Source organism: Pteropus medius, unplaced genomic scaffold (genome assembly GCF_902729225.1).
Source record: "Pteropus medius unplaced genomic scaffold, Ma_sr-lr_union100, whole genome shotgun sequence".
In the NCBI taxonomy this organism is placed as follows: Eukaryota; Metazoa; Chordata; class Mammalia; order Chiroptera; family Pteropodidae; genus Pteropus; species Pteropus medius.
The window spans coordinates 51,610,921-51,620,410 of NW_024349800.1; the positions used below are offsets into that span (position 1 = coordinate 51,610,921).

Below are 9,490 nucleotides of genomic sequence, written 5' to 3' on the forward strand. Positions count from 1 at the left end.
TAGAACTCAGGTTTGGAGGGACAAGGGTTGAGATTGATGGTGGATGGAGAGACTGACCTGAAAAGCTGCATCTGGTGTTCGAATTAGTTGTTAAAAGGCTCCAGTGGTTCGCAGTGGTCCTAAGCTCCAGGATGTCAAGTGTTACTAAGTTATTGAAAACCTAAGGTGGGAAAATAGGACCTCTCAAACACTGCTAGTGGATTAATAAGTTAAAGTTGTTTTTCTACAGGACAATTTGGCTATGTATTAAAAGCTTTAAAACATGCGTACACTTTAACCTAGCGATATCTCTTCTAGGAATTTATTCTAAAGAAATAATGTGTTCTTTAAAAGATTGTTTATAATAACAAAGAAATGGACACAACCTAAAATATGAACACTAGGAGAATGTTTAAGTTATGGTATATAACTTAATATAACATCTTTTTATTAATATAACATCCTTTTATTAATCATTAAAATGATTCCATAAATTATTTATTGACATAAAGACTTTTCACCATATAGTTTAATTTTTTTTTTAAGGCAAGTTACCAAACTGCATTATGAGATTCCATTTTTGTAAGAATATATATATAAATATATGTGCATTTTATGCATTAAAAATGTCTGAAATGGTATATATCAAAATGTTAATGGTTTTCTCTAAGTAATCAAAATATAGATTTTTTTCTTTTTACTCCTATTTTATATTTTTTTCTTAAAAATGTCTATTACCTGGGTAAATTTTTTAAAGTTTTAAAAAAATCTCTGGTGATCATATGCTTTTGAGTAATTATAAAATGAGATTGCAATTATAAAGTGGGCTTTAATATTTAGGAGTGTATAGTACAGATAAATGAGCTCTGAGTTTCTACTTGGTGGCAGGTCCTGTGCTACGAGCTAAAGATAGAGATGAACTGGACACACTCTCTGTCCTCCACGAGTCCAAAGGTCACATTTCTTGGTGAGGTTCCTTGGCTCTCAGCCTTGCTGGCTCTGAAACCCCATTTGTCAGCCCATTTAAGATCATTTTTCACGTTAACCAAATTCACAGAGGCTGATAAACAAATTAGAATGATGTATTAATTTGCTATGTATCACAGATACATAGGCCAGAATAGTACTTTAAGCATGACCAGCACATTTTTTCCCTATGGCCTGACCTAAATAGGGGACCAAATTACAACTAGAATGTTGCTTGCTGAGCCTGGAATCATACCAGGGATAGGTACTAACTTTAAAGTTTAATGGAACCTGGCCAAATTAGTAGATAGTACCCTTCTCTTCAATAAACATGGCCATGCCAATAGAATTATAAATACCCTAAGTGTAAGATTTTCTCTTCCCAGGACAGTAGTATTTGGATGGGCACTGCCAAAATTTATCTCATAGATTCTCCTTTTACAAAAATCTCCCAAAGCTAACAAAACTCTATTTTCTTCAGATTACACCCTTAACAGCTATAGACATAATATGCTCAGGTCTAGAGCCCATTCCATTTCTTTAAATTATTTTTTGTCTATTTTTTTTTTCTTTGTAATTTTGTATTCTGGTAGCTTGAAGATTTTCTCAAAGGGCATCCTATTTATGCACTCAGGTACTTTTAAAAATTAAATGCATTTTTTTAATTAAAAAAATATATATATTCCAAATCTTGGGGGTGGGGGGAATAATGGAAAGAGTTTTTTGGTGAAGTTAGGAACCATCTCCCAAGGCCTCCACAACTGCTTACTTGCTCCTCAGTCAGGATCAACTGGGGCAAAATTCTTATGTTCAGATATGAAACTGAACTCCTACCACACAAAGACCCCAGGAATAGATCTCTCTCCTGAGATGTCATAAAAGGGTTGCCCCTTGGTATAGCTTCCTTGGTTGCCAATTTACCTACCCAAATTTTCTGTAATTGGAACCGAAGTTCACACAACATATTCAATATTCTAAATTTTGAAGAACATGGTATACCTACTATGAATTATCCAAATGGGAAACAGTACATTCTTAGGGTGCTGGCAGCAAGGGCACACCTTGAGCACACATATCTGCATGTGGGCGGCGAGCATGGATGCATGCACACACATGTGCGCTCACACAACGATTTGGAAATACTTCAGTAGTTGAGAGTTTTAAAAAGGCATTGAAATAGTCATCATATAAAATAACAAAACAAACATAGAACTTACTGGACTTCTTGACACTTATTTGAAGGTTTAGTCTCTTTTGTTTTGTTTTTAAATTTCACCATGGGTACTTTAGTGTTTAGAGTCTCTAAACTCTTAATCTAACCTTGGTGATATTAATACTAATATAAATGTTTTTACAACTTTTAACATTAACAACCACCTGATGTTCATATTCATCAGGCAATTATATTTATGTATTCTAAATTTCAACATGCCTCAGCCACTGGATATGTTCTTGACTCTTTCCAAACCATGAAGTTGTTCACATCTCGCTTTCATCATACACCAAAATAGCTCTTAAAGTTAATTATACTTAGAGTTAGGGTTTTGTGCCAAACATCCAATGCCTAACCATTAATTATTATTTTCTAAGTATTAAGAGTGCAGTATAATATGTAAAGTACATGTCAAAACCTGGTCCCTGACCTAAAGCTTACCATATAAATTACAAAAACAAATCAATTCAGACAACGCACTACATCAAATTAAAAGCAAGGCTAAACCTGAAAGACACAAAGTTCAGGGACCTTTTTGTAAATACTTAAGAACTTATTACAATTCAACTAGAATTTGTTGGCTTGAGGGTAGAATTTTGTATTTTTATTTTAATCTTCTAACAATGCCACTGCCTCTGTTCCAGAAAAGAACATTTAATTTAAGAAGAGAACACTAGAGTTGTAATAGTTTCAGTTACTCTCTCTTGTCCCGAATGGAAAAAAATCAAACAGCAACATAAAACCCTTTGATAATAGTTAGATTATCCTGAGCATTTGAGTGGCCTAAAATATATCAAGCCATCGTAACAAGGGTCTCAAAGATAGTAGCAAACTGGGGGTGGCTCCAAAGGATAGTGGTTAGCATGTCTGCTTTACACGCAGAAAGTCCTGGGTTTGCACCCCAGGTGGAGCCACAGACCATATCCCAGGTGCGCCAAGCGCGTGGGAGGAGACACCTCTGCCTTCAGAGATCCAGTTTTTAAGGGGAAAGGGCAACATCCGTAGGTCAGGAGTGGAAGTTGGGGGAGGGGGCGCGGATTAAAGAGGGGAAAAAAAAAGATAGTAGCAAACTGTGAAAAGACATTGTTTCTTTTCTTTCATTAAAGAATTGTGGTGTCTGTCCAGTTCATGTTGCTCCTCCATTCCAATTGGGCTCCAGACACTACAACTCCAAAGTCACAAGAGTGGATTGAGTCAGAAAACTTAATTATAAAGCTTGATTCTACCCCCTTGATTATAGTTGATTGGACCAGGAGTTAGCACCTGACCCAAGCTGAACCAATCAGAGTCTCATCCCAAGAAATTTGGAATAAGAACTGAGGGATTCAACCTTTCTTTAGATGGCTTGACATAGAATATGGAGGTGGGAATGAGGTGAGGGCATCTTCCACTGAAGAAGGGAACTAGAGAAGAATCAAAAGCAGTTTACAGAGAGCATGAATGCAAAGAGGAGGTAGAAAGGGTGTCTGGACAGTGTTCAGTCGCTGATTCCATTTGCTGGCTTCATTCTTGCCCTTGGCAACACTGACATCCTCCTTTAACTTTACATATGGAGAGAATAAACTTTTTTTTTGCTTAAGCCCCTTGAATTGATTCCTGTTATTTCTAACCAAACATCTTAATTTATCCTGGTCACTTTGATATAGAATTGAGAATTTTGTATCTCCCTGTACAAAAACATAAGAAAAGCACTTGCCTAAATGATTGAAATGGGGGTGGGGCTAATTCCTTTTGAAACACATGGAAAAAAATCTCACCATGGTGAACCTTTGGGTAAGGAAGTTTTGTTCAGTAGACTTCATTGAAGGAACTATTCTCTGCAAGAATTTGATAAATTTCCTTGCCCAGCATAATTTAATTTACAATTTATCAAAAGCCTAAAAAAACATTAAACTTAAAATTGTAAAACTAAAGATTCTTGTTATGTTTTAAGAGTTCTACGTCATAGTGTATTATACAAGGAAAAAAAAAACTGGGCCTCTCTAGGACACCATCACCAGCTTGTGTTCAAACAGGTCACACAAAGTAGTAAAAGATAAGTTCTACAAAGTAGGGCTATTACATATAGCTTAGAAAATAGACTGGACAGAACTTGGAAAAGAACCACCTGACTATTCTGATCAGGTAGAAGAATCATAGAAACCTCATCCAGGACTCTAGAGAACTATTAACGATAGATTACCTTGCTGAGCTGTAGATGACATTATCTTCTGTCATATACTTTTTAGCATCCACTGACGTTCATTGAACATCTAACATGAGCAGGTACCACGTTATCTTGTTTACTGCTATGTCCTCTTCACTTAGCATAGTCATGGCATTTAAAAGGTATACAATAAAAATTTTAGATGAGCAAATGAATACTAAAAGATGAATAAGAATCAATCCATGTTATCCAGTCGGTAGAAAATAATCTGTCCAATGAGACAATGACTAAATGAAAATTTAAAACAACTCACTTTGGTGTATAGCATATATAGAATTCCCTTGAATTGGTAAAATAGGAATATTTTACCATAATATATAAAGGGACAGAGAATACTAATAGTTCAAAGAAAAAATTTAATTTTAGTGATAAAAAGCAATGAAAATTACCATTAGTAATGATTTAAGAAAAACAAGTTGAAAAGTATTCTTCCCAGTAATTAAAATTTTTAATGTAATGAAATATAGTTTTGAGGAGGATGTAGTGAAACTGGTATACTCCCACATTGTAATGGCAGACTTAATATATTTTTATAGACACTTTCAATAATTATTTTTATGCACTAATTAAAGTTCTGAGAATTAATCCTAAAGATGGACACCAAAAGAAGGAAATGTTTAGGGTGAAATGTTTTTAATATATGCTTAGGTGTTACTTTTGAATGATAAACCTGCAACTTATTTGATTTTGTTAATCAATGTCACCCAATAATTTTTTAAATTAAAAATTTAAAAATTCAAATATTAAAAAAATGAAATAAATAATTATTCCCCCCACAATAAGTAAATTACAAGGAGACTATTTCAAAGTGTGGTAAAAATTCTGTTGCTTCAAAATTGACTGTCTACAACATTGAGCAAAAAAAGGCAGACACAGATGGGTACATACCGTATATTTTTCTTATTTAAAATGTAGGAGCTGGCAAATTTGTGATGTATGTACTTTACCACCTACAAATTATATCTCGATAATGAAGAAAATGGTCTCTAATCAGATAAGATCACTTCACAGAATTGAAAATCAGATATGGACATTAAGAAGATTTTATTTTCCTTAAATTGCCTATTTGGAATGTAATGAGGCTTTTCTAAGTATTTTGAGTAATCTGACCTTACCACGTTACCTCAGGTCAGTGTGGGTGGTCATGAATGGCAAGATGTTCATTCAATTAGTTATTATAGCTCATGTTGGCCGGATTGAATGTACATCTTTAAGGCCATTGCTGCCACCCCTCAAACGATGAGGTGGATTCTCTTTTCTAAAGCGTTATGTTATTTACATGACAGACTCTTAAAGGAATCTAAGAAATAAGACCATGTAACTCTCACTCTAGAAATCAGTGGGCAATGCAGAACGGGTGTGCACTGACTGCAGAGGGAGGAATCGCAGGCTCCAGGAGGATTACACAGTGTGTTTGACTGTAAAATGGAACTCGACCTACTAGTTTGCATCCTCATACTTTGGATAACTGTTCTTCCAAGACGAATTATTTTGGAAGTTATTACTCATGCATATTTAATACAAAAACAGAAATTATTGACACTGTAATATAGTGAGAGAAAGTAATTGCAGAGCAGAAAGAATATGAACTTCATTGTCATAGAAATCAGGAGTCAAATTCTAGCTCTCCAATTTCCTAAATATGGAAAAATGATCCAGTTTCTCTAAACCTCAGTTTCTCCACCCATAAAATGAGGTTTATGATATCTTCCACACTCTATTATTCTTAAGGATTAGAGACGATTCATGTATGAGTGCCTGGCATACTCAGCAAACAATGGTGGTGCTGACGGCTAAGTGTTAGGAGAACTGGATACTGGTCATTCTTAGCAGTTATAGCTGAATGGCTTTATTCAAGTGCTGTAGCTTTTCTGACATTCAAGGTTTCCATTTACAAAAAAAAAGCCAAAAATATCCACCTTTTGAGGAATGGCTCCTGAGGTTAATTTGCAAGCAGTTTATTTTTGTTCTTTCTTACCCTCCTATGTAGTTCTACTGAATTAACTACTTTTAAACTATAGGCATCAGAAAAAGGGAAAAGTCCTATTTATTGGATACATGTAACAAAACAGAAATGGCTAATACCACCAAGCACCCAATCCTAATCTCCATTTGAGTCCCAAGGAGGAAAATTCTCCTGCTCTGCTCATTCCTCCCCAGGGTAAATGAGGATAACAATCAGCTTGAGGTTGCTGACCCCACTTGGGGCAGTGATTTCATTGTTCCAATTTCCAGTTGTTCATCTGGTTTTTGGGAAGTCAAGACAGGGCAAGTTTTAAGCATACAATCTAAACAAGAAAAATGTGGCCTGCCATTTGCCTGGGTCTTCCTTCCTCTGGTGCTCTGGCACCAGAGCAAAGATAGCTACTCCATCTCATCTTGCTCCCAAGAGTGAGGGTGGAAACCAGGGGAGGGGCAGTTATCTTTCTTACACTTCATTGGCCCAAGATATCTTACTTAGGGAGGAGAAGAGAATGACAATATTGGGAATAGATATGTTTGTCTGGCCAGACTGGGCTAAACAGCACAAAATGATCAGATCCTTTGTATACTTTAAACTAAAACACTGTTCCTATCTGAACCCAGGATAGTATGGTTTGTATTTCTCTATTTAAAAGGGAAAAAGAAAATAAAAAACTCGGCTTGGGAAAATTCCCAACACAAGGCCAATGCTTGATTTTACCTCTTTTCCTTCATATCAACCAAAGTTTGATGATCACAAACAGAACTTTACCCTGCTTCCTAGGATTGTTGTGAGAATTAAATGAAATAACAAAATCACTCTGTCAAGTGCAAAATCCCATACAAATATTTGTTAGGTTATTACAAGCAAGGAACTGGTAGCACTCCAGGTTTGTGCTGAAGACAGCAACAATGAACTAAACAGACAGCTGAGCAAATCTGCCAGACAGGAAGCAGTCTGACTCTTGAATACAGGCTGGATTCCCTTTCACTGAGCTACACCTGCCAGACTGGAAGCCCCTGGTACTTCAGTCATGAATGAGCACGTCCTGTCCAGGGCCTCCAGGGCCTCACCCTAGTCTGGCCTTTGGCTCCACCCTGCAGTACTGGCCCAGGGCCAAGTCTGGGCTAACTTCCCCCTCTAGCTTGCCTGGCACTACCTTTTCTGCACCATCAGGCCTTAAGCCAGAGTCTCAAGTTTTATACGACACGAGTGGCTCAATAATGAGAACACTCTTTCCTCCACGCTAAGGAATTTCCCTCCTCTCTTCTTTCCTCTAAGTCATTCCTATTTCCATTTTTCTCTTGTTTCTCATCTGCCCAAGGTCTCCAAAATGCAGTGTGGAAGGTCAAGAAACTGAGAAAAGAGCAAAAGAATAAATTTGTCCCACTGGCCATTTTTCTGACTTGAGTCTCATCTGCTCCCCACTAGTGCTAATTCTTTGCTAACTCTTTGTTTCCAGTAGCTGGAACATAACAGGTTCTTAATAATTACTTATTGAATGAAAACAAGCATCAAATAATAAATCAGCAAATACATGTCAAATGAAGCCCTAAGCCTTTTTTGGATCCTGATCCCCCCCATCCCTGGCCTGCTTTTCATCTGCTCTTATGGTCCAATAGGAGAGCAGCCTGGTTTCCCACTCTGACTTTGACTTTAGTTCTTAAAGGACCACTGACAGTACATCTGCTCTGTATGAGTCTTGAGAGTAAAAAGAAACTGAAAGGGGTCAAACCTCACTTTCCATCTAATTCTCAGAAGGCATGGAATTAACGTAACAGTATATATGTGTGTGCATGTGCATGTGCCCATGTGTGTTCGGGAGGGGTATGGAGAGATTGTGAGGTTGTGTTATTTTCTACAAAATAAAAGAGACACCCTGTCTGGAAAGCACTGTTATGGACAACAGAGGCAGATTAACTCCTACAAAGTTAGAAAGTAAACAGGTCACAGCTTTAGATTCCCGCCAGTCACAACTCCTATCTCCAGACACCCTAAAGATCAGGGGGAAGAGCCAGGTTTTTCTGGTGTTCAGTGGTGTAGCACTGATACACTGGTAAAACACATTTAATATAAACTCCAGATGATATTAAGTATATGTAGTCCAATAGACATGAAAAGATGCTCAACATCACTACTCATCAAGGAAATGCAAATTAAAATCACAATGAGCTATCACCTCACACCTGTCAAAATGGCTATCATCAATAAATCAACAAATAAGTGTTAGAAAAAAGGAAACCCTCGCGCACTGTTGGTGGGATTGTAAACTGGTGCAGCCCCTATGGAAAACAGTACGGAGTTTCCTCAAAAAATTAAAAATACAACTATATGACCTAGCAATTCCACTTTTGGGTATTTATCTGAAAAAAATCCAAAACACTAATTCAAAAATATATATGTACCCCTATGTTCATCGCAGCATTATTTACAATAGCAAGAATATTGAAACAACCTATGTGTCCATCAACAGATGAATGGATAAAGAAGTTGCAGCATTTATGTGTGTGTGTATGTATGTATGTACGTATGTATGTGTGTGTGTGTGTGTGTGTATATATATATATATATATATATATAACAAAATATTACTCAACCATAAAAAAGAATGAAATCTTACCATTTGTGACTACATGGATATGTGTCCATCAACAGATGAATGGATAAAGAAGTTGCAGCATTTATGTGTGTGTGTATGTATGTATGTACGTATGTATGTGTGTGTGTGTGTGTGTATATATATATATATATATAACAAAATATTACTCAACCATAAAAAAGAATGAAATCTTACCATTTGTGACTACATGGATGACCCAGAGGGTATTATGCTAAGTAAAATGTCAGATAGAGAAAGACAAATACCATATGATTTCACTTATATGTGGAATCTAAAAACCAAAATAAACAAACCAACAAAGCATAAACAAACTCATAGATACAGAGAATAAACTGATGGTTGCCAGATGGGCAGGGGGTGGGTGGATGGCTGAGAAAGGTGAAAGGGATTAAGAAATAAATACAAACTGACAGTTATAAAAATAGTACAGCATAGGGAATATCGTCAATAATCTTGTAACAACTATGAATGGTGTCAGATGGGTGCAAGACTTACCAGCGTGATCACTTTGTAAGGTATATAAATGTCTAAGCATTATGTTGT

The 9,490-nt window shown here is 36.3% G+C and overlaps 1 long non-coding RNA gene across 1 annotated transcript in view; it reads right to left on the minus strand.

The window, feature by feature from the left end:
- Window positions 1-8,505, minus strand: part of LOC120621899 (uncharacterized) — a 19,113-nt gene extending 10,608 nt beyond the window's left edge. Inside the window, exons 1-2 of the long non-coding RNA XR_005658331.1 lie at window positions 4,341-8,505; window positions 58-160 (exon numbers count right to left, since the gene is read on the minus strand). This is a non-coding gene — a long non-coding RNA (uncharacterized LOC120621899). The remainder of the gene's footprint in view (window positions 1-57; window positions 161-4,340) is intronic.
- Window positions 8,506-9,490: the final 985 nt, after the last annotated feature.